This window comes from Chelonia mydas, chromosome 14 (genome assembly GCF_015237465.2).
Source record: "Chelonia mydas isolate rCheMyd1 chromosome 14, rCheMyd1.pri.v2, whole genome shotgun sequence".
NCBI lineage: Eukaryota > Metazoa > Chordata > Testudines > Cheloniidae > Chelonia > Chelonia mydas.
The window spans coordinates 32,851,029-32,875,697 of NC_051254.2; the positions used below are offsets into that span (position 1 = coordinate 32,851,029).

Genomic DNA, 24,669 nt, shown 5'->3' on the forward strand with positions numbered 1-24,669 from the left:
GCTGGATATGGGGAATGAGCAATTCCTGTTGAAGGGCAGTGAATAAGGGAGGAGCTGACCCAGTTTGAGGCAGTTTGCCCACCAGCCCTCAAGAACTGAGGAAACTTGTGGGACGCCCAGGGTGATGAGAAAAATCACACAAATATTTTATTATTTATTTGGAAAGCCAGAGACCAAGAGAAGTAAAAATGTCAACATGAAAAAGACTCCAGAATTTCCAGAAACAAGAGACCCTCTCTCCTCCCGGACCATCGACAATAAGAAATAAAACCCTCCCATGGGCATTACAGTAGTAACTCAGAGGTGAGAACACCAGAGTTACGAACTGACCGGTCAACCACACACGTCATTTGGAACCAGAAGTACGCAATTAGTCAGCAGCAGAGACCAAAAAAAAACCCCCAGCAAATACGGTACAGTACTGTGTTAAATGTAAACTATGAAAAAAATAAACGGAAAGATTAAAAAAAAGATTTGACATGGTAAGGAAACTGTTTCTGTGCTTATTTCGTTTAAATTAAGATGGTTAAAAGCAGCATACTTCTTCTACATAGTGAAGTTTCAAAGCTGTATTAAGTTAATGTTCAGCTGTAAACTTTTGAAAGAACAATCATACCATTTTGTTCAGAGTTACGAACAACCTCCATTCCTGAGGTGTTCATAACTCTGAGATTCTACTGTATTTCAGGAATAATCCCAATGTGTGACAACATAAGCAGAGCCTCTCCCTGCAAACAGGGACAAAGGAAACCAGATAAACTTTCCCTTTGGCTCACTAAAACAGTTTCCTAGCAGGAAGATCCAGGAGAAGGGCCACTTGTATAAGGTCACAAATGTAAATATTAGCAGAGCTGGGAATGGAACCTGGGAGTCCTCATTCATAGCTGTCTCTCCTGTTCTAGCTCATTAGACCCTATTCCTCATCTAGAGTGCAGAAGAGAACCCAAGAGTCCTGATTCCTAATCTTCCTGTTCTCACTATTACACCATACTGCCCACAGAGCAACAGTGCAATACCCCAAAGATCTCACCCCACAGATAACACTCCCATGCATTCCCCGACCTGCAGCCCACCTCTCTGTATCCAGAAATACGCCATACACTGTGCACTGCTCTGAAATCCTGACACTTCAGATCAGCAGCTCTCTCTGCCTTATAGCTACAGAGCCACAGGCGCCATCGCTGCTTCCCTGAATAATGTCCTCCTATCCCCACCACGAGGGGTCTGAGGAGCTGCAGAGATGGTCAGACACAAGCCGTGACCAGGTATTTTTACCTCTTCTCTACATTGGAAAGTGTGGGTGGAATCCACAGAAATGTCTCCCAACTAATCCCATTGACTGCTCCCTCCAGTCCCTGAAATGACCCATCTCCCTAATACCCAGCATTTCCTCCTCCCTGGCCAACGCCAACCTCCCCCCACTGAAACCCCAATCATCAACCACCTCCTGACCCTACCCAGACCCTCCTCAAATGCAGCACATTTACACTCTGCTTCAGGAGGGCACAGACCCATTGACCCACAGGGAGAGCTCCCAACACCTTCTATCTTGTGTGCAGTTTCTGGTGAGACATTAAATCCAACTTTGTCTTGTAGCTTTTCCCACAGACAGAACATCTATAGGGTGACTCTCCTGTGTGGGTTCTCCAATGTTTAGTGAGGACCGAGCTCCGAGTGAAGCTTTTCCCACACTCAGTGCATTTATAGGGTCTTTCTCCAGTGTGGATTCTCTGATATCTATAGAGAGCGGAGCTGTGCTTGAAGCTTTTCCCACACTCGGGGCATTTATAGGTCTCTCTTCCAAATGGACTCTATGATGTACAATTAAATGTGAGCCATGAGAGAAGCTTTTCCCACACTCGGAGCATTTATAGGGTCTCTCTCCTGTATGGACTCTCTGATGTGCAGTGAGATTTGAGCTACGACTGAAGCTTTTCCCACACTCGGTGCATTTATAGGGTCTTTCTCCACTGTGCATTCTCTGATGTTTAGTAAGGTCTGATTTCCCCTTGAACATTTTCCCACAGCTGAGGTATTTATAGGGTTTCTCTCCCTTGTGGATTCTTTGATGTACAATCAGGTTTGATCTCCAACTGAAGTTTTTCCCGCACTCAGCACATTCATACGGTTTCTCTGTAGTGCAGATTCGTGGCTGGATCATAGTTTCATTCAGGTTAATCAGATCTCCATCTCGGTGAGTGGATTTACCTGATCTCTCCTCTTGGTGATTTCCCTGCTGCCTCTCTGGTCTGGGCTGACTCTCACAGGTATGTCCCTTGTCTGGACTCTGGGAAACTTCCTCTTCACATCTTCCCTGTAAGGTCCCCTGCAGTTCCACTTGCTCAGGACCTTCCTGCCCAGGGTTCTTCTCCTTGTTCTCACCCACCAACCCATCACCTGCTAAGATAGAAAAAGAATCCAGACATGAGTCCTTCCCTGTGCCAGAGAGAAAGGGAAGCTCAGGAAGGGGAATGGAAAAGGGGTGGAACAAACAGGAATAACTCTTGCGGAGATGAAAAGGACAGAAGCCATGAGTGTCATCTGTCGTGAGGACACAATACCTGCTGGGGACAATCCTGAACTAGGTGAGGTGAGGAAGAAAGCAGGAAGCTCACGGGCCCTTTGTGGGAATCCCAGCTGTTTATGCCAGTCATGGATGGTTTGTGAATCCATTTAACCAATTCCTCACCTGTGCAGGTGTTTTTGAAGAGCTCCCTTTCCACATAGCCCCATAACTCTGTGACCCGTGGCTCTTCTCCTCGTTCCAGCTGTGAGATCACCTCAGGTTTGGGAATGGGAAATGCTGCTCCAGGGAAAGAAAAGAGGTGAAAACAGGTGTGACGCTGTATGAAATATGGGAGACATTTTAAGATACTGTTGATACCAAATTTATAAAATTGTAAGGAATCTGACCAGATATGCCACGTAAAGTGTCTGTGAAAATGTTATAATTTGCCAGGTATAATAATTTTGTTTATATGTTTGTATCACCTTTGTATTATGAGTTATAGATGTGTAGGGTACATCTGTATTTCAAAACTTGTGCTGTGTTTCTGGGTGACACCCCCAGACAGACTGGCGTCAGCACTGCCTAGCCTGTTTGATGGCCCATCAAGGGTCATCAGCTGTACAATGAACCCACTGAAAGAAGCCAGGGACTACACATTATGAGCCAGCAAGACATGTAGGGCCATGCCTATGGTAGAGAATTCTATGGCTTTTACATACCATGTGCTGGGCAGCTTGTGTTTGGGACACAGGAAGTACAAGCCACATGGCAAAAAAATATAAAGGGCAGCTGCATCATCTCCATTTTGTCTTCATTCCTGCTTCTTACCTCTGGAGTAACTTTTCTACAAACTGAAGCTCTGAACAAAGGACTGAATGACCCGTCCAAGCTGTAGATGTGTTCCAGAGGGACTTTCAAGCCAGTAACTCACCAATATTGCTAAGAACCTGATATTTGGACTTTGAAGTCTTATGTGTGTAGGTGATTGCTTGACCATTTAACAACTCTCTTCTTGTTCTTTTCTTTTCTAATAAACTTTTAGTTTTAGACACTAAAGGACTGGCTGGCAGCATGGTATTTTGGGTAACCTCCAAACTAATACTGATCTGGTAATGTGGCTGGCCCTTTGGGGTCAGAAGAACATTTTGTTTAAATAACTTCTCACTTTACTGGACCTAGATGGTGATTGGGAGCCAGAGAACTGGAATGCAATAAAGGGGGCTGTGTGATTTCATTTTTTCAGTTTCTTGATAAACAGTGTGGGGGATCAGAAGCACAGTTCGTGACTGGTTGGTGAGTCTAACTTCAGTGTTAACCACCAGTTTTGGGAGTAAGCGCTCTCCTCTTTTCAGCCTGCCCTGCCCTTGGCATTTTCAGTGAGGGCTTCCCTAGACACCCTGGGTCACACCAGGGTCTTACAGTTACTCAGAGACAAAGATGTTTCCAGATGTGCTGGGTGGGAGGGTGCCCTTGTATAAAGCCAACAAATGGGGAAATGTTCCTGGATATCCTTTGGACAGAATGAATGGTCCCTAGGAGATGTGTACATTCAGGGATGTCCACTCTGAGGGATTTTAAGAATCTGGCATAGAATATAGAATATCATAGAATATCAGGGTTGGAAGGGACCTCAGGAGGTCATCTAGTCCAACCCCCTGCTCAAAGCAGGACCAATCCCCAACTAAATCATCCCAGCCAGGGTTTTGTCAAGCCTCACCTTAAAAACCTCGAAGGAAGGAGATTCCACCACCTCCCTACGTAACCCATTTCAATGCTTCACCATCCTCCTAGTGAAAAAGTTTTTCCGAATATCCAACCTAAACCTCCCCCACTGCAACTTGAGACCATTACTCCTTGTTCTGTCATCTGGTACCACTGAGAACAGTCTAGCTCCATCCTCTTTGGAACCCCCCTTCAGGTAGTTGAAAGCAGCTGTCAAACAAGACATTCAACCTCTTACCCCTTTGTAACCCTGCTAAGATCAGAACCCTTTCCAGGCACAGAGCCAGTCCTGGGAAGAGCAGGACACACAAAATCCCCAAATGTGAGAATGAGCCCATGTTTAAAAAGACAAGAGGAACATACCACCCATCTTCTCTCTTGGATGGGGTGGTTTAACATCTCCACCCTGTCTCCGAATTGCCTCTTCCCTGGAAGGGGTATGGTGGTGACAGGCTGTCTCTCAAGAGTTCCAGGGATTACTGGGCTGATCCCCCTGAAATCTAGGGGACCAGGAAAGAACCCTGAGTAGAAACTGATTTTGGTTCATCAGAGATCCCCCTACTTCTAATGCCCAAGGGGACAGGAAACCTTACCCAGCGAGGTCATGTTCTCATAATTCTCCTGCATCACATCCATGTAGAGGGTTCTCTGACATGGGTCCAGCAGAGCCCACTCCTCCTCTGTGAAGTACACAGCCACCTCCTCGAAGGTCACCAGCCCCTGAAACAGCCAGAGTCCCCCACTCAGGACCTGTTCCCCCAGCCACAATGCCCCCAGCTCAGTCTCAGGCAGCGTGATAGGGGTAGGGTTGCCAACTGTCTAATCACACAAACCCAAACACCCCTACCGCGCCCGTGCCTCTTCCCCGAGGCCCTGCCCCGTTTACTCCATCCCCCCTCCCTCCGATACACGCTGTCCTCCAGCCTCACTCACTTTCATTGGGATGGGGCAATGAGTCGGGGTGCAGGAGGGGATGCGAGCTCTGGGCTGGGGCCAAGGGGTTCGCAGTGTGGGAGAGGGCTCCGGGCTGAGCCTGTGGTAGGGGTTTGGTGTGGGGGAGGGTGCGGGGTGCAAGCTCTGGGGGGGAGTTTGGGTGCTGGACGGGGCTCAGGGCTGGGGGAGGGGGTGTGGGGTGCGGGAGGGGGTGAGGGATGTGGGCTCCAGCCGGGAGGCACTTACCTTAGGCACCTCCCAGGCGGCGGCGCAGCGGGACTCAGGCAGGCTCCCTGCCTGCCCTGGCCCTGTGCAGGGGCAGGCTCTGTGATCTGCCCCTGCCTGCAGGCACCGTCCCTGCAGCTCCCATTGGCCGCACTCCCCAGGCAATGGGAGCTGCGGAGTCGGCGCTCGGGGTGCGGGCAACACACAGAGACCCCCGCCCCCAGGGGCTGCAGGGACGTGCTGGCCACTTCCGGGAGCAGTGCAGGGCCAGGGCAGGCAGGGAGCCTGCCTTAGCCCCGCTGTGCCACCAGACTTTTAGCAGCCTAAAATTTCTCGGTTGGATTCAGTAGCCTCCGGGAGATCAAGCCCGATTCCGAGAGACTCCTGGCAAAACCAGGAGGTTTCACAACCCTAGATTGGGAGTGCTCCCCAAACAGGCCCTGCAAGAGCTGAATTGGGCTAGTTGGGCCCAGTCAGCTAATTAGGCTGCCAACAGGGGAGCTTTAGGCTAGAGACAGCTAATTAGAGAGAGGCTCACTATGCAGGGACAGGCAGGGACTATATAAACCAAAAAGTTGGCTACAGACACTCCCTGGGAGGAGGGAGCTTGGCTTGGCAAACCCAGCGAAAGGGGAGAACCAGAGAGGGTGGCAAGGCTCAGGGGAAAAGCAGCGAGGTATGGGGTAGGCCAGACCTGGGCTGCTGATGAGAGAGCCCCTGAGCTGGGACCCAGAGTAGAGGGCGGGCCCGAGCCCCCCTGCCAGCCACTGATGAAGTGGCACTGGTTGGGCAGTGAGCAGGGAGACTGCCTGAGCCCCGGATTGTCAAGAGGGACTTTGATACCTTGGAACACATATGGTGACCCAGCCTGAGGTCTGAGTCATGAAGCGGAGACTGCGGTTCCAGCAGTGAGAGGGGCCCGCAGGATGTTGGGAGAGACACTGACAGAGGAGGAGCTAATCCCCCGAGCTGCCAGGAGGAGATGCCGCATGTCGTGGGTCAACCCCATTACAGGGAGGGCTAGAAAATCTCCCTGCTTTCTGTGGGGAAGAAGGGTAAAGAACCAGTGCGGGGGGGGGGGGGGAGGAGTAACCTGAGGAGGGGAAATGGGGATGTGATGGGGACAGTGGGGATGGGGATTGTTGGGGGGGGGGGGGGAGATGGGAGGGAGAAGAACAGGGACTGTTTCTAATGAGTCCCAGATTTCATCAGCTCAACCCCTGCAAATATGGACTGGGGGGTGTGAATTTCTGGAGTCAGATGGGAAGGGGAGGGGGCAGAGTAATGAATAAATGGAGGGCAAAGGGTAAAGCAACCCTGCGTGCAGGGCTGGGGTCGTCTGCAACTCCCACGACCCCATCTCTGTCTCTGCATCCCTCTTACCCTTCCTACACATCCCCACCCCACACGCCACATTGCAGCCTACAGAGGAATTTCCCTGCCATCCCCAGCTGCTGCCTATACAGACCACAGCCCATGGGCAGCAACTTCCCATGCTGCTTCCTCCTTGAGAGAGACAGTCTGAGATTCAAGTCTACTCCCTGACTTTCCAGAGAGCTCATGGCTGCTGTGCAAGGGCGGTGGGCCTTCAATATTGGCACATCCAGGGTTTTGTGACCTCACATGGGGGAATGTCCCCCCACCCTCTGCTGGAAATGTCACTGGATTTCAGGCCCCACATTCACAGAGCCCAGCAGAGAGATTTCATTTCCTCTTCTCCTCCCCTCCTGCTTTCCCTGTCCCCCCACGAATTCACTCCAGACCAAACCCACCAGCAACTACCGGACTATCTCCTACCTGAGCTTGTTCCACTTCAGCCATTTCCTTGCCCTGTCCCCTGGGAGGATGGGACGATCTGGATCAAAACATGGACGTTATTCTGCAGCCTGTCAGGGCGAGAAGGGCAATTGGGAAGTCTCAGAAGGGGTTTTAGTTCATTTCACACCCCGATACCCACCCACCCCCAGGCTCCCTCCCTGCAGACAGAGGATTTAGACTCTGCCAGGCTGGGAAAACACTTGGTCACTTTATTACTTGCGTCAGCCAGCATCAGCCTTTGAATTTACACCCACAGTTCCGCACCTACTGTTATTTTCCACCCATTCCTCTCCCCCTCTGAGTGTGCAAAGGGCCTCCATGTGCACAGCTGCAGCTCTGTGCCCATGACACTGCCCTGGCTGAGGGCACATTTGGGGGCTAATTCACAGGTACATGTCACTGTTTGCTGGGTTTGGGGCAGTGCCCCTTTTCTGTGAGAAACCAACTAACCCATCACCCCGCCACAGCTCTGCCCTTCCCTAGGGCTTTCCCTGGGGGGCTCTCAAAGTTCTTCACCCTACAGCGTCCCAGCCCCTGGGCAGTGGGTCCAGCCCAGGGACAGACCCAGAGACCTGCCCGAGGGGGACAGACAGTGGGGACCCAGCTCCCTGTTCCCCTGGCTGGAGCTTTTCCCCAGAGATCTCCCAGTGCTATGCAGAGCGGCGTGGCCCAGCCTCCCCTCCCAGCACCAGCGCGGTCCCCCAGGTCTCTGCATCCCCTGCAGGCTCCGGCTCGGGAGCCTGGGCGGACAGAGCCCGGGGCTGCCACAGGGGCTGGGCACAGAGTGGGATTAATGCAGGTCTCTCCCCGGCACAGCCCTGCTCGGTCCCGCTCCCGGCTCCCAGACAATGGAGGCAGCAGCAGCAGCGTCTGACCCGGGAAGCTCTGACCCTGAGCAGAGCGAGAGGCAGCGAGCGCAGCCTCCGTACCCGAGCAGCCCCCAGAGCACAGTTGCCAACTTTCACATGGTAAATAAGCACCCCGAGTTGTTTGAGCATTGGCCTGCTAAACCCAGGGTTGTAAATTCAATCCTTGAGGGGGCCATTTAGGGATCTGGGCAAAAATTGGGGATTGGTCCTGCTTTGAGCAGGGGGTTGGACTAGATGATCTCCTGAGGTCTCTTCCAACCCTGATATTCTATGACTTTCACAATAAACCAAAAATCAAGCTAATCCCATTTCAAAACAAGGCCAAAACAAGCCAATCCCTAAGAACCCCAACACTCTACGTGACTAGATCCCCCCAGAGTGCAGTCTGGGACTGTGGTGGGCCCACTGTGCACCGCTGACTCTCTCTCACCCCCCCTTGCCCCTGCTTGCCGGAGCCAATCAAAAAAAAGAAGCACCAAGCACAACAAGCTAGAGGGCAAAAACTAGCCAACAAGCAACTCACAAGCCAATTAAGCCAAAAACAAGCCCATTTTCTGTGTTTTTTCCACGGGTTTGGCATGTCTGCCCCAGAGCCCCCTGGTGGCACCAGCTAATGAAACCCGCGGGCTGGAAACGTGGCATGTGTCTGGATCCGGGGTGTCCTGTCAAACCTTGCTACCAGACACAATGTGCTGCATGGCTTGTATGTTTGAGTCACTAAAAACATTGTCCAGGGATACCTTTGCATTCTATTGATATGATTAAACATGTATTCAGGCAGTACCTTCTCCAAGGATTACTGGGTCATGTGGGGAGCCAGATTTATAGAGAGAGAGAGAGATTACTAACACCAAACGTTTGATCTATAATTTTAAGGAAAAAATGAAAAAAAAGAGTGTGCAGTTGGTAAAGCAGTTTCTTAAAGAGATGGTTTATGAACTCATATGTGTACTGCACACAGGGACTGAGCATCTGCTGAAGCCGCTGGCCTCGCGCTGGCCTCACTTGGGATTAAAATCTGCTGCCTGCTGTTCACAGAGGCGCAAAGGGAGCACATGGGGGGTGGGAGGGACGGGCAGGGTCTGGAAACTGACTGTGCGGGGTGGGGGGTCAAACAGCAGGAGGCAGGGGCAGGGAGAGGGGCCCATGGGCAAACCCAGGCCATTTCAGATTGGGGGGGGGTGAGACTTTAACCATTATTCCATTCCAGGGGCTACATTATTCCATTCCAGGCACCTGAAAATGCTAGGGGGTTTTTGCAGGTAATAATCTAGAAATTAGCTGACGGGAACACTGTTCCTAATTCCTATTTGGTAAAAGCCAGGCACTCACAAAGGAATCGGTGTTTCTATGTCACAGCTGATGGACCTGACCCAAAGCCCATTGTTGGCAAAGGAAAGACCCCCACAGACAAGTGGGACCAAATGGCAGAATGAATGACCACACTGGGGTACTGACATTCTCTGCAAAATTAGAAAGTTGGAAAAAATTGGGAAGTTTTGAGTGTAATTTAAACAATATTTGTGGTGGTGGCAGCTCAGGCTTGTTTCTTCACAGCAGGGAAAGATTACAAGTTCTCTGTTCTGCTCTTGCAGCCCGGCTGTGCTTTACTTTCTGCATTTATCTAAGTGTAGACAATGGAAAAAAAATCAGTTCTACAACTTTTAATTCATTTCACTTGTAATGTCCTAGTGCGCCAGTGTTTAGGTTTCAAACACTGCACAGGAATCTTGGTCTAAGAACTATTTTCAGTCAGATACAGAGCCTTTTTTAAAAGGTTTTGGAACCTTTTGTAGTCTATGGTTTTATAACTTAGGTTGTTTTATTTTTAAATAAGTTATAGGTGCTAGAACTAGGGGTACTGGGGGTGCAGCACCCCCTGGCTTGAAGTGGTTTCCATCACATACAGGGCCAGCACAGTAGCTGCATGATCTCTAGATTATTCTTGGGCATGACATTTTTGGAGATCTTTCTAATTCATCATGAAAGAAATTTTCAGATTGTGTTGTAACTTGGTCTTTCACCACTAACATAAATGAGCTGATGCTAATGTAAGCAGGGGAATGGTCCCGCTATTGTGGGGAACTTTCCTGGCTTCTGCACTACCCCGGTGAAGTGGGCTAGCAAAAGGATCTGAGTCCTCACTCCCACTTCTTTTACCCAGAGGCCTCCCTGCCCTTGAGGACTCCCCTTCCACTCTCCTATCTGGCAGAGTCCTCGTAACCCCAACAAGTCTGGGCCCAGGATTCCTGGGGGTCTCAACCCCCATCCCTGCTGTGGTCACCTAGGACAGGGGCTAGGGTGTCCCCACTCCGGGGTACTCTCTCTGCACTGGGCACTTCCCTGACCCACTGATCATTACATACAATTTAAAGCAAATACATGTTATTTAATCAACAATTAATTTAAAAAAGAATAAGGAAAAATGGAAAAGATTAAAGGAAAACACATCATCCCACTCTGTGGCAGGGAACGTCACAAACAGTGTCTCTGGAATGTCAGGGCAGTTCACAGTCTATTCCCTGTAGGTCCCAGGGCTCCTTCTCAGGCCCTGGCTGTGCTGCAGGGATGCTGTGGGTTGGACACTTGCTCTGGTGGTGGCCACGCACCTCCGGGCTTTGGGTGGTAGGACCCTTCTTCCCAGCATCAGCCCCCCGTCAGGTTAAGATCCCCCTCCCAGTCTGGCCTGCAAGGACCCTTGGCTGGGGATGTCTTCCTGCGCTCGGCTGTCCCCAGTTGCTCACCACACCTGGCTCCAGACTGCTCCTGCTCCAGCCCCAGCTCCACTCTGCCTCAGCACGGCTGCTGCTGCTGTTCTGCCTCCAGACCCCTGAACTGCTTCTCTGGCCCCTCTGGCTCTGTGGCTGCAGCTCTGCTCCCAGCACACGATCTGCTCTCTCTGGGCTGCTTTTCTGGCCCCACCGGCTGGCACGGCTCTGTTCCCTAGCTCAGCTTGGGCCCCTGCTCTCTCCTTAGCTCAGCCCCATCCTGTCTGACCCAGGTAATTCCAGCTCACACAGAGGACAGGACCCCCCTCGCCTCCTGACTCCCTGATTAGCCAGTCAATCAGGCTGACCTGGAGCATTGGCCTCTCCCCATTGCCACTGGGGACTGTCAGTCTCAGGGTCCTGATTTCCCATTGACCCTTCCCCTTTTGGTACAGGGAGCTAGTCAACCAAAACACCCCCACTGAATGTGAGTAAGGGGACAACAATCCCCTTACACTAAACTACAGGGGTTAAGATGAACATTTAAAAGTTTGTCAGGGGGAAAGTAGCATTAGAGAGAAAGTATGTGCATTAATTAACAAATGATGGGGGAGGGTGAAATTAATGATGGCTCAAAAGTAGCTGAGGTACCAAACTTTAAAAAAAACCTCTTAAAAAGTCACTATATAATTAAATGATGGATGTTAGCAGCATAGATCTATAAATTTTGGCAGCCAAATCTTACAAATTGTTCAGATTGGCTTGGGTTTATGTGCCCTGAAGGGTTTATACAAATAGTTATGATAAACACAAAGGATTAAGTTGGAAGGATTTGAGAGAGTAAACATCATATCAATGAAATTCACAGATGGTACTCAAGTTTGTGAGACTCTGCCACCCGCAGAAATATTGAAGAGTAAGTAAACAGGAGCTAAGATTACTTACCAGTTGGAAGAGAAGGACACACAGCACAGCAGACACACACCTATAAAATAGCTGCTTAAGGGCAGCAGTTGCTTGTATCTGCACAAAAGGACCAGTAGCTCCTCAAATTGTGTTCGGGGGGGGAGATCCTAGAAAAGTGCAACCCTGAGGAGATTTGGTAAGATCAAGGCATTCACAGGGGAATCAGAATTTGTGTGTAACAGCCTATGTGGCCCTACCTGGTAACCTGACCCAAAGCCCAGTATAGGCAAAGGAAAAACTCTCACAGACAAGTGGGACTATCTGGCAGAATAAGTGGCCACACTGGGATACTGCCATTCCCCAAAATGGAGAATTGGAAAAAATGGGAAAGTTTTAAGTGTAATGTAAGTAATATTTGTGGCGTGACACCTCATATTTGTTTCTTGACAGCAGGGAAAGATCCCAGATGGTCATTCTCCACTGCTGCTGTTGCAGTCTGAAACTTGGGCTAGCTGTGCGGATAATTATCCCCTGAATGTGTGCGGGGCAGCAGCCCCCTCCTCCCTTGCCGGAGCAGCCCTGCATCTACTGGTGCCACAAGGGGCTTGCTCCTGCCTTTGTAAAGTGTGAGGGTCAGTCTAGGCATCTTCTGACCGAAGCAGGGAGCTTCCTTCCCCCGACCACCCCCAGGGAGCCTGTTTGTTTCAATGAAAAGAATGGCTTCAGAGTAACAGCCGTGTTAGTCTGTATTCGCAAAAAGAAAAGGAGGACTTGTGGCACCTTAGAGACTAACCAATTTATTTGAGCATAAGCTTTCGCTTATGCTTCATCCGATGAAGTGAGCTGTAACTCACGAAAGCTTATGCTCAAATAAATTGGTTAGTCTCTAAGGTGCCACAAGTCCTCCTTTTCTTTTTAATGAAAAGAATGAATTTGAAAAAAGTGCAGCAGAAGCCCCCAGCCCTGCTATTGGCTCTGCCAGATACACCTCTGCATTCCTATTGGCTGAGCAAAGAATAGCCAGGCCAGGGAGTGGTGGGGGGAGAAGAGTGAGTGACTTTCAAGCAGCTTGGCTCTGGTTCTTGGCTGGGAGGGAGGAGGAACAAGGGCGGGGCTTTCACGGGGTGGGGAGGGGGAAGAGGCGAAGCCAGGCAAGCAAAGTGAGCGCTGCTGTGTCCGTTGTGTTTTGCATTTGCTGCTGCCGTTCTTGCCAATCAGGAGGTGGAACCAGTATCCCAAGAGCTCTGATGCTAACCCAGCTGCTCCTGATTTCCTGACAGCCAGGAGCCAAGCAGGAGTTTGCATTGGCTGGGCCTTTTGTTCTGCTTGCAGCAGTTGCTGCTCTCACTCCCGGGAGGGGAGCGAAGATGGGATGGGGGGGTAGGCGGGAGCCAGGGTTAAGCCCAGGGGCGAGGTGCTGCCAGATGGTGGCTGAGGGCAAAGCCCTGGGGCACAGGGAGGGGCAGGGGGGGTAACAGCAGGGGAGCTGGAACAATTTGTACAGTGGGGGTGCTGAGAGCCATTGAACCAAACTGTAAACCCTGGATGTCATGGAAACCATTTCAAGCCAGGGGGTGTAGCAGCACCTCTAGTTCCAGCACCTATGGGTAATAGTTACCCCAATGGGATGAGCCACCTGCTGCATTTGCAAAAATAGGGTGCAGGGCAAAGGGACTTTTTTAATCCCCCTTACACAGGACAGTAGGTCTCAGCACAGGCTTCACAGGGCTGGGTTCTTAAAGGCACGGGTATCCCCATGCCGAGACACAGCCGCTCCTCCATCTGATACAACGTGCTGAGATGCTGCAGGAGACTTGCTCCAATGAAATATTTTACATACACCCCCCCAAAAACTGTGTGTCACACATCCTGAGTAGTTAAAAGAATCCCTTATCACTTTATATGTCTGCATAGAGCCTCCTGGCCACTGACAAATGCATCTGATCTGCTGCTGGGATTCCCTGAATTGCGCTCCCTTTCTCGTAATCTATTTTAAATACAGTTTTGCTCCAATTTTACAGTATCATTACTCTTAGCACTTCATCGTTTACCTCTGTCAGCACTGTGCAGATGGATGTCATTGTGCTATTTAATTTATATTTTAACAGCAAGTCATTGAAAATATTCAGAAGTAAATAGTGGCGAGTAGTTTTAGCAATGACGTCTGTGTTTCTAGTATAGTACTTCCTAGGCTTTTACTGTAATTTTTAATTTGGAATTTTTAATTCTAAATTTTTATTTTTATAGCACAAGTGTATTCTGTTGGATCCTGTGACTTCCAGTCTGACTGAATCTCCTGGCCTGGTGTCAAACCATCTTCATTTGCTCCACCAATGGGGATTGCCTTTCGCAAACTGTTGTTTTGCATCTCAATCCAGCCCTTACTGCTTTTTTGCATGTCTCTGCTTGCGTGTAGAACTTGGTTCCCAAATATTCACTAAGGGCAGTATACAATTTGCTATTAAATCCTCATCAAAGGCAAAAATCTACTATAATTTTTACTGAATATAAAAACGGCCACACTGGGTCAGACCAAAGGTCCATCTAGCCCAGTATCCTGTCTTCTGACAAAAAGAAAAGGAGTACTTGTGGCACCTTAGAGACTAACCAATTTATCTGAGCATAAGCTTTTGTGAGCTACAGCTCACTTCATCAGATGCATTCGCTGAAACCTGTCTTCTGACAGTGGCCAATACCAGGTGCTTCAGAGGGAATAAACAGAACGGGCACTCCCAGCTTCTGGCAAACAGAGACTAGAGACATCCAGAGCACGGGGTTGCATCCCTGATCACCTTCGCTAGTAGCCATTGATGGCCCTATCCTCCAGGAACTTATCCAATTCTTTTTTGAACCCAGTTATAGTTTTGGCGTTCACAACATAATGAACACGCGTCTATAACCCAAAGACTGCTTGACAACCACAAAATTCAAAAAATCATGAGTTATAGGCCCTCAAGTCATGGAATTTTAAAAGAAATAAATATTGCGTTCTTTTTTATGTGCCTTTTTGTTTCTGGGCCTTTCGGGTACAGGAGGCCCAGATCCACAAAAGTAGGAGCCTAATCCCCTGAGTGAATCTTGGCCTAGCCTCATAGTTTTGCTGTTACCTCTCCAAATGATTCATATACCTAAAGCCGTATCTACACTACAAACTTATGTTAACTCAAGTTACACCAGAATATAGTTGCTGCAGTTAACATGTCACTTGTGTGCGTGCCTACGTGGCTCCTTGTGTTGGTGGTGAGCGCACTCACCAGGAGAGCTTGATTCAGAGTGCAGTGCACCATGGATAGGTAATCCCACTGTGCAACTCGCCACCGCCCACCGCACTGTATTTTGGAAAATTTTGGCAATGCACGATGGAGCCCAAATGGGTCGCATGGGGGTGACTGGGAGCATGGGATCAACTGTCCATAATGCAATGTTCACCATCCCATAATTTATATATATCCCTAATTTTTGCACCTTTTTTCCTATATCCCACAAACCCACGTGGCCCTCCTCACTGTCTGCCATCTCTGACGGAAGCATAGAGCATGCACAGCTCTGCAGTATTGTTATGCGCGTTGCATGCCCAGGGTGCATGATCCTGCAGTATTTGCAGAGCCACAAGAATAGACATGGGGGAGATGAGGAGTCCATGCAGAACAGATGGCTGTGGGACAGAGCGACAACCAATTCAAGCTTGTTGGTGGCATTCACAGATCAGTCACAGATGGTGGAGCTCCGGTTCTGGGCCCGAGAAACAAGCACCAAACTGGGGAGATTGCATCTTAATGCAGGTGTGGGATGACAAGCAGTGGCTGCAGAACTTCTGGATGCGCAAAGCCACATTCCTGGATTTGTGTACAAAACTCGCCCCAGCCCTGTAGGGACACCAAAATGAGAGCTGCACTGACAGTGGAGAAGCAAGTGTCAATTGCACTGTGGAAACTTTGCCCGATTGCAACTGGTCAGTCAGAGTCTCTCAACTAAATACAGGGTGGAATAGATTTATGGGAAGTAGTTAACACATATTAGACGAGACCATTCCATGTCAAGTGGCCTGTTAACACCTCCAGTCAAAGGGGCATTAGTGGGTTACACACTGTTGTCTCTTACAATGCTGGGAAAAGGGAGCTGGAGCGAGGACTCAGATCCTTTCGCTGTCCGATTCCACCGGGGTAGTGCGGAAGCCAGGAAAGTTCTGCACAATAGCAGAACCATCCCCCCACTTACACAACTGGCGTCATGAACCTATCTGTAGGATTTGCCCCATTGGTTTACTTTTTGAGTTCTGGTAGCACTATCCAGGTCTGGTCGAGAACCCTACACTGGCTGGAATTGAAGCACTATGGACCCAGTTTGCAATGGAGCTGGGCTCTAGCACAGAGAACAGGACAGCAGAGTATCGAGGAAAGGGGGTTTGTCCCTTAGAGTCTTACAGTGATGCAGTTACCACAGCAAGGAGGCAGAGCATCAGCGAAACCTCCAGGAAACTGGGAGTAGGATCCAGGCATCTGATGGGAAGCGAAGGCCTGCGATGGAATCCAGCCAGGACATCTGAGAGCCCTACAGCTGCTCTGTGGCCCTGGGAAATGTCACAATTCTGCCCGGGAGTCACTGGATTCCTCACAGAGCTGGGCACAGAGCAGGAAGAGGGGACAGACGCTGCAGATACTGCCAGGGAGGAAATGGGCTGCTCCACCTCTGGCAGCGTCTATGTATCCAGCTTCTCAGGACCAGCCCCGCTCCAACTCTGTGTGACCACTGGAATCACTCCCAGCCAGGGCCCCCGGATTCTGCCTCTGAGGCTGTTTATGCTCTGCACCAATTAAACCCCTGGGAGAGAGGAGAAGAAGACATGGAGACTGAGCCCAGAGACACTCAGAGCCGCAAGAGCAAAGACATGGGGCACCTGAATCAACCACCCCGTCTAAAGCCACACAGGCAGAGACATCAGCGAAAGGGCTGGATACAGGGAGTGAGCGATTCCTGCTAAGCGGGAGCAAATAAGGGGGAAACTGACCCAGTGTGGGGCACTCTGCCCAGAGCTGGAGAACAGAGGAAATTCCAGGGATACATTGAGAGATGAAGTAGAGATGCACAACAAACATTTGACCAGGAATTTATTTGGAAAATCAAAAACCCATTGAGGTAAAAACTTCACTGAGAAATGCAGATTAACCTGAAAGCTGAATGCCCTAAAACACGAGACCCTTTCCCCTCCCCAACCATCCTGAAACAAGGAGAAACTCCCGGCCGGGGCAGTTGTTTCAGGAATAATCTGAGTGTGTAACAGCCTGTGCCTGAGAACAAGGACAAGGGAACCTAGCTAAAACCCTTCCCTTCAGCTCAGTAACACACTCCCCCTGACAGAGACCCGGCAAGCAACGGGAGAATGTCACATAATAATACAATACAGGAATGGTAATAATGCAACTTTCCTCCCATGGTGCCTCTTTTCTCCTGAGCCACTGAATACACAGTAACTAGTGACAATCTCATAACTCCACAGGGAGGTGAGTGACTGCTCTTACGTGGGTTGTAAGGAGGAAGGAATAGATGCATTGAGAGGAGGGGAATGGCTGGTACAAGACCACACTGGGAGACACCTAGCAGAGTTGGTTATTGAACCCAGGAGTCAGGGCTCACAGTCGTCCCTGCTCTAACCTATTAGACCTCAATCCCCTCTCAGAGCCAGGGCCCTGTGTCCCGATTCCCCCTACTCTCCCTGTTATACCATACTGCCCTCATAGGAACAGTGCAAAACCCCACCTCACTGGGGAATCTCCACCATGAATTCCAAAATTTCCCCCACACTGTCTGCAGAGGTGTAGTGGGGTGGCTGCCCCACTCCAGGAGAAAATGGGTTAAAGTAGGCCAGAGAGGCTGCACAGATGGGCAGCCAATCAGAAAGGGCCTGTGGGCAGCCAACCAGGACCAGGCTGAGCCCTATATAAAGGCTGCAGCACGGCAGAAAGAGGAGTCTCCCCTGACTAGCAAGGGAGGAGGACTGACTCCTGGTAGAAGGAGTGGCACCCTGGACAGAGCAGTGGGAGCTCTGGCTGACCCTGCCAGACTGCAGGCCTTGAAACAAGGGCTGAGTGGGTGCTAGGGCTACGGGGAAGTGGCCCAGGGAAGGCAGGCAGTGATGGGGAGTAGAGGAAGGCAGCAAGCGGCTGCCACTCAAGGGTCCCTGGGCTGGGGCCCAGAGTAGTAGGCGTGCCTAGGTCCCTGCCCCTGCACCACACCTTGCCATGAGGGAGTGTGGCCCATGGACTGCACCTTGTCCCTGAGGTAAGGGACTAGACTTTGGGGTAGCAGGTGGCCATGAAGGCAGGTGTGGACTAGGACTGCTGATATGACTCTGGAAGGGGGGAGAATGGAGTAGTGGGCACTGCTGGAGGGCGGTGTCCTGAAGAGGACACCGCAGTCTAGAGAACGACACATGTCCCAGTGGTGGAGACAACAAAGCCGAGCAGACAAGGGCCAAGACACCACCTGCAGAGGGCACTACATAGTTGAATGAGCTAATTCCCAGAGCAAGCCAGCAGGAGGCGCAGCGGTGGTGAGTCTGTGCCGCGTTACAAGAGAATTCCAATAAACTGTGAATTGCTCTGATATCCTGTCACTTCAGATTGGCAGCTCTCTGCTTTATCACTATGGCCTCACAGGGCCCCTCGCTGCTTCCCTGAATAAATCCCCCTGCCGCTGCCCCAAGAGGCCTTAGGAGCTACAGAGACAACTCAGATGAAAACTGCAATGTGGCATTTTTACCTTTTTTCTACATTGGAAAGTGTGGGAACCTGCAGAAATGTCTCCCCACTAATCCCATTACCGGCTGTCCCAGACCCTGAAATGACCCATCTCCCACCTTACCCAGTGTTCTCGCCTCCTCTGGCCTCCACCAACCACTTCCCACTGAAACCCAAACCATCCACCCAAATGCTGGCCCAATCCAGACCATCTGCAAATGCTGCATATTTATACTTTGCTTTGGAAGGGCAGAGACCCGTTGCCTCACAGGGAGCGCTTGTGCCATATGCTATCCTGTGTGGAGTTTCTGGTGGGACAGTAGAGAGACCTTCGCCTTGTAGCTTTTCCCACAGACAGAACATTTATAGGGTGTCTCTCCCGTGTGGGTTCTCTGATGTGAAATAAGATGCGATTTCCGAGTGAAACTTTTTCCACAGACAGAACATTGAAAGGGTGTTTCCCCGGTATGGATTCTCCGATGTCTAATAAGGCCTGAGTTGTCACAGAAGCTTTTCCCGCACTCAAGGCAGTGATAGGGCCTCTCCCCCGTGTGGATTCTCTGATGTACGAGAAGGATGGAGCTCAGCTTGAAGCTTTTCCCACAGTCAGGGCATTTATAGGGTCTTTCTCCAGTATGGATAATTTGATGTCTATTAAGGTGTGAGCTATAACTGAAGCGTTTCCCACAGTCAGAGCAGCGATAGGGTTCCTCTCCCCTGCCGGGTCTCTGGTGTAAAACAAGGTGTTTAATAAGTTGTGAGCTCCATCTGAAATGTTTCCCACAGTTGGGGCACTTATGGGGTTTTTCTCCTGCATGGATTGCCTGGTGTTTAACAAGGTTTGAGAAGTGAGTGAACCGTTTCCCACAGTCAGGGCAGCTATAGGGTCTCTCTCCCGTGTGGACTCTCTGATGTACAGTAAGGTTTGATCTCTGATTGAAGCTTTCTCCACAGTCAGAGCAGACATAGGGTGTCTCTCCAGTGTGGATCCTCTGATGTTTAGTCAGGGCTGAGCCATCACTGAAGCTTTTCCCACACTTGGAGCAGTTATAGGGTTTCTCTCCTGTGTGGACTCTCTGATGGACAAGAAGGTTTGAACTCCGATTGAAGCTTCTGTCACACTCAGTACATTGATACAGTTTATCTTTGGTGCAGATTTTCGGCTGCATCAAGTCTTTATTAAGGTCTTTCAAACTGCCCCCTTGGTGAGTGGATTTATCCTGTCTGTTCCCTGGGTGGGTTCCCTGCTGCATCTCTGCCCTGTGCTGACTCTCACAGGTGTCTCCTTGCTCAGGACTGTGGGAAATGTTCTCTGATAATGCTCTGTGCCGTTGCACTTGCTCAGGACCTTCCTGAGGAGGATTCCCCACTTTGTTCTCATTCCCCATCCCATCACCTGCTGGGATAGAGAGAGAATCCAGACAGGAGTCATTCCCTGCACTGGGGGATTGAAAACCTCAGAAAGGGGAAAGGCAAATGGGGGAAAAATCAAAATAACTGCTGGGGAGATTGAAAAATCAGCAGGGGACTTCCCCCAAACCCTTTCCCAGGGGAGAAATTCTGGGGGAGGGGACCAATTCTGGCTCCACATCCCATCTGAACACTGTGGGGGATTGCCAGGTGTCAGCCAGGGTGCGTGGGAAGCCATGTATGACGTCTGCGATGAGGCTATGACACCTGCTGGGCATAATCCGCACCTGGGTGAGATGACACAGAACTGAACAAGACCAGGAGTTTACCATGATTCTGATACCGCGTTGTTTTCCAGGTGTGCTGGGTCCAGGGAAATCTAAGGGACCAGGGAAGAACCCTGAGCAGAAATGGACCCAGGACTTCTAATACCCAAGGGGACAGGAATCCTTACCCAACGAGGTCACGTTCTCATAGTTCTCCTGCATGACGTCCCTGTAGAGGGCTCTCTGATGGGGGCCCAGCCCAGCCCACTTCTCCTCCGTGAAATACCCAGCCCCCTCCTCAAAGATCACCGACCCCTGAAACAGCCAGAGTCTCCCACTCAGAACCTGCTGTCCCTGTCACAGTCCCACCAGCTCAGTCACAGGCAGGGCTGCAAAATCCCCCTTCCCAGAGACAAAAGGGAACTTTCTCTTCGGAAAGGGAAATTTCTCAAAGCTGTCATTAAAAACACACTGTTTCTGTGGGGAAAATGTGATGCCCAGAGATGCCAACTCTGGTAATTTTATCATGACTCTCATGATATTTAGTTGGGATTTTCAGAAGTTTCTCACAAAGATCTCACAATTCCCGGCATAGAACTCGCACATTTTCCCCTTGCTCCACATGGCTGTCATCTTTCCATGACTTTCAGGGGGGCTGGACTCACACTGCCCTTATTCAAAATGGCCATTATTTCCCTGAAATTTTGGCATGTGGAAGTGAGGCTGCCCCTAGTAAAGATGGCCACCAGCTCCCATTTTTTTCAGTGAGACTGAAGCCCTGCTCCTCAAGGAATATTGCTGCAGCTCTGGGGTTAGGAGATTGCATGGGAAACTATGAGGATACACGGAAATATGGGGAGCTACAGGGAGGCTGAAAAGGCACAGGGGGACGGGTGGGAGCTGGAGAGAAGCTAATGAGGTGCCGGGGATTTGGGCATGCAGGGGCAGGCGAGATAGCAGCTGTGAGAGGTAGCAGACTGGACAGGGAAAGACAGTAAATAAGAGGACAGGTGGGGAGAGGAGACTCTGGGGAGCTGTGGTGGGGTGGGCAGGAGACTGGCTGGGGAAGAGAGGAGGCAAACTAGTGATAAGGGAGGTGGGTGGAGAGGGGCTGAAGGACATCTCTCCCATCCCCGTGGTAGGGGAGAGTCATTGGGTGAGGCAGCATTTTCCCATACACACTGTTGCAGGTGGAGTTTTGTCACTGTGATGTGATACGTGCGCACACACACACACACATCACCTCCCACATACATGCTGGGGCCAGGCAGCTCTTCCCCTCCCCCACCAAGTCTCAGAAACCAGAAGGTAAATAAAAAAAACATTTATTATTATTATTTTTTTAACTTGTCATTTGTCAGATGAACTGGAGAGGCAAACAGGGACATTTTAAAGGCAGTTTAGAGAGGAAGCAGAAGAGGCTTTCTTCCTACATACAGTTCTACATTCATTATCGTGATTGCCAGCGATGGCACCGTGGTTCGGATCTGCCACAGATGTGCCATGTTTTCTGACCTGGTGGAAGCCAGAAGGGACTTCCTCTGGATGAAGTGCTAGTTGGTGGCTATGCTGGCACAGATACTTCAGAGCATCAGAGGTGTTCTTGGACAACCAGATTCAGGAAGCATTGCTACCCCAGGTTCAACAAACAAAGGAATTGGCCACCACAGAATCTGAGGGGCTTAGGCAGCGTGACACCGAGTGTTGCAACACCTAACTTTTAGGCACCTGGCAAATCACAAGAATAACGCTGGGATCCACAAAGTCTGAGTTACATGCCTGAGCTCCCTGTGCAATAGGCACTTAAGAATGGAATCCACAAAAGCTGGTGCCCTAGGTGGGCAGCTGCCTAAGCCAGCCAGTGGGAGATGCCAATGAGAGAGGTGCATCTCAAACCTCTCACAAAGCTAGGCATCTAAATCCGGGCTGCAGGGGGTCACTTACTTCTGCTAGTGATCCACGAACCAAGGGAAGAAAGTTATTCCTCCGCCTAAATTGCGTGCAGGACCTGATCTAGTAGACATGCTCAGAGGCTGCCTAGGTCTACATAAAACAGGTCAGGGGCAGGCCCTCCCCTACAATCTTTAGCCCGGTGATTATGACATTCACCCAGGGTGTGGAAGATTCTGGTTCAGTTCCCCACTCTGCCTGATGAGAAGGGATTTTGTTACCTCTCAGGTGAGTGCTTTTAATATTAATATTTAATTAAAATGGAACAACTTCAACAAGCAAGACTGAGCATGACCCACAATAGAACATCGCATAGTTCAGTGGTTAAGAGCACTCACCTGGAGATAGCAGATCCCTGTTCAAATCCCTCAGCAACCAGAGGAGGAACTTGAATGGGTGGTCTCCCACCTCTTATAAGGGAGGTCTGCCTTCCCCCTCGCTCTCTCAAGGCTGTTTTATATAGATCTAGGCCACCTCTAAGCACACCTACCAGATCAGGCCCCCTAGGAGATTTCAGCGCTCTGCCACCTACTGTCCCTCAGGTTGTGAATCGCACTGAGGCTTAGGCAGGAGATAGGTGTCTGGGTACCTAGGGTGATGCACGTGCCCAGAGACAGAAACATAGGCACCAAGGGAGCTCTTCCCGCAAAAACAAAGCTGCTGAATGAGGTTAGCTGCCTACAGGATTAGGCGGCAGCTGAGTGGGAGTTCTGCAGATCACAGTGGTGCCTAAAAACAGGATTTAGGCAACTCAGTCTGGGGGTTGGGTGCCCAAGTACCTTTGTGAATCTGGAGCTCTGCTTTTAATGTTAATTTTCAAAAGGTGTTGGAAGTTCCATAGGACTGGAAGAAAGCTAATGTTGTTCTTCAAAGGGGTAAATGGGATGATGTGGGTAATTATAGGCCATCAGCCTGACATCGATCCCAAGCAAAATAACAGAACAGCTGATATGAGACTTAAAGAATGAAAAGAGAGTAATATAGTTAGTGTCAATCAACATAGGTATATGGTAAATAGATTCATAGATACTAAGGTCAGAAGGGACCATTATGATCATCTAGTCTGACCTGCAAAACACAGGCCACAGAATTTCACCCACCCACTCCTGCGGAAAACCTTTCATCTATGTCTGAGCTATTGAAGTCCTCAAATTGTGGTTTAAAGACTTCTAGGAGCAGAGAATCCCCCAGCAAGTGATCCGTGCCCCATGCTACAGAGGAAGGCGAAAAACCTCCAGGGCCTCTTCCAATCTGCCCTGGAGGAAAATTCCTTCCCGACCCCAAATATGGCGCTCCGCTAAACCCTGAGCATATGGGCAAGAATTCACCAGCCAGATACCCAGGAATCTTGGATATTGTTAAACTAGATTTTTTTTTTAAATGAGATTACAAGTTAGGTTGATAAAGGTAATAGCACTGATGTAATAGATTTTCTGTAAGGCATTTGACTTGATACTGCAAGACATTTTAATTAAAGAAACTAGATTGATACAAATCAACATGGCGCGCACTAAATGGATTAAAAACTAGCTAACTGACAGATCCCATAATGTAATTGTAAAGAGGGAATCCTCATTGAGCGGGTGTGTTTCTAGAGGGGTCCCACAGGGACAGCTCTGTGTGCGTGTTGTGCGGGGGGTGCTAGGTGGGCCGGGGGGAGGGGTTAGGGTGCGGAGGGCCAGGCGGGCCCGGGGGCTTAGCGGGGGGGCCTGGCCCCGGCAGCAGGGGTCGGACCCATACTCACTGGCGGGAAGCGGCAGCAGCGACTCCAGCCCGCCTCGCTGGCTCCTAACATCGCTCCGGGGAGAGGGTGGAAGCCGGGAAGAGGCGGGGTGGGGGCTTGGGGGAAAGGGTGGAGTAGGGGCAGGGGTTGTCCCAGGGCCCGCACCCCCCTAGGGACGGCCCTGCTTATGTCACTCAGGGGGGTGGCTTATTCACACCCTTGAGCGACCAACATAAATGGTAGTGTAGCTATAGCCATAGCTGATGAAGAGCACCCTGTAGCTCCAAAGTTTGTCTCTCTCATCAACAGAAGTTGGTCCAATAAAAGCTATTACCTCACCCACCTTGTCTCTCTATTTCCCTAACTGGGCAGAGCTGGTTCAATCTGCCAACCTTCGCCTTCCTGATAACTTCACTTCCTCAGAGAGAAAAAGGGCAACCCCCCTTAAGGCCCCTTCACGGTTCCCCTGCAGCCCCGTTACCTCTTCCTCCTGCTCTGGCCCCTGGGGCGAATCCTGACAGGACCTGAGGGCAGGGGCTTCATTTCTGTTAAGGCAGATCAGATGCCTGCTGCAGGCACATTCACAAGGCAGCAGGTTCCCAGGGCCTGTGAGATCAGAGAGTCACTTTCCTGCCCAGCCCCAGCCCTTTCCCCGGGTCTCTCCCCTCACCTGCAGGCTCCGGCTCAGGGGCTGGTGTCGGCAGAGCCCGGGGCTGGGTCCAGCCCCCGCAGAAAGTCCCCCCGGCTGGGCACAGAGGGGGGTAATGCAGGGCTCTCCCCGCACACACCCCGCTGGGGAGCAGCGTTACTCTAATTCTCATTCACTTTTTGCAGCGCAGAAGCCGTTCGCAGCCCTGAACTCTCCCCCTTCCACCCCGGATACAGCAGCGCTC

At 50.5% G+C, this 24,669-nt stretch overlaps 1 pseudogene; it reads right to left on the reverse strand.

Annotated features, from left to right (window-relative positions):
* Positions 1–598: 598 nt before the first annotated feature.
* On the reverse strand, positions 599–24,580 carry LOC114022215 (annotated as a pseudogene).
* Positions 24,581–24,669: the final 89 nt, after the last annotated feature.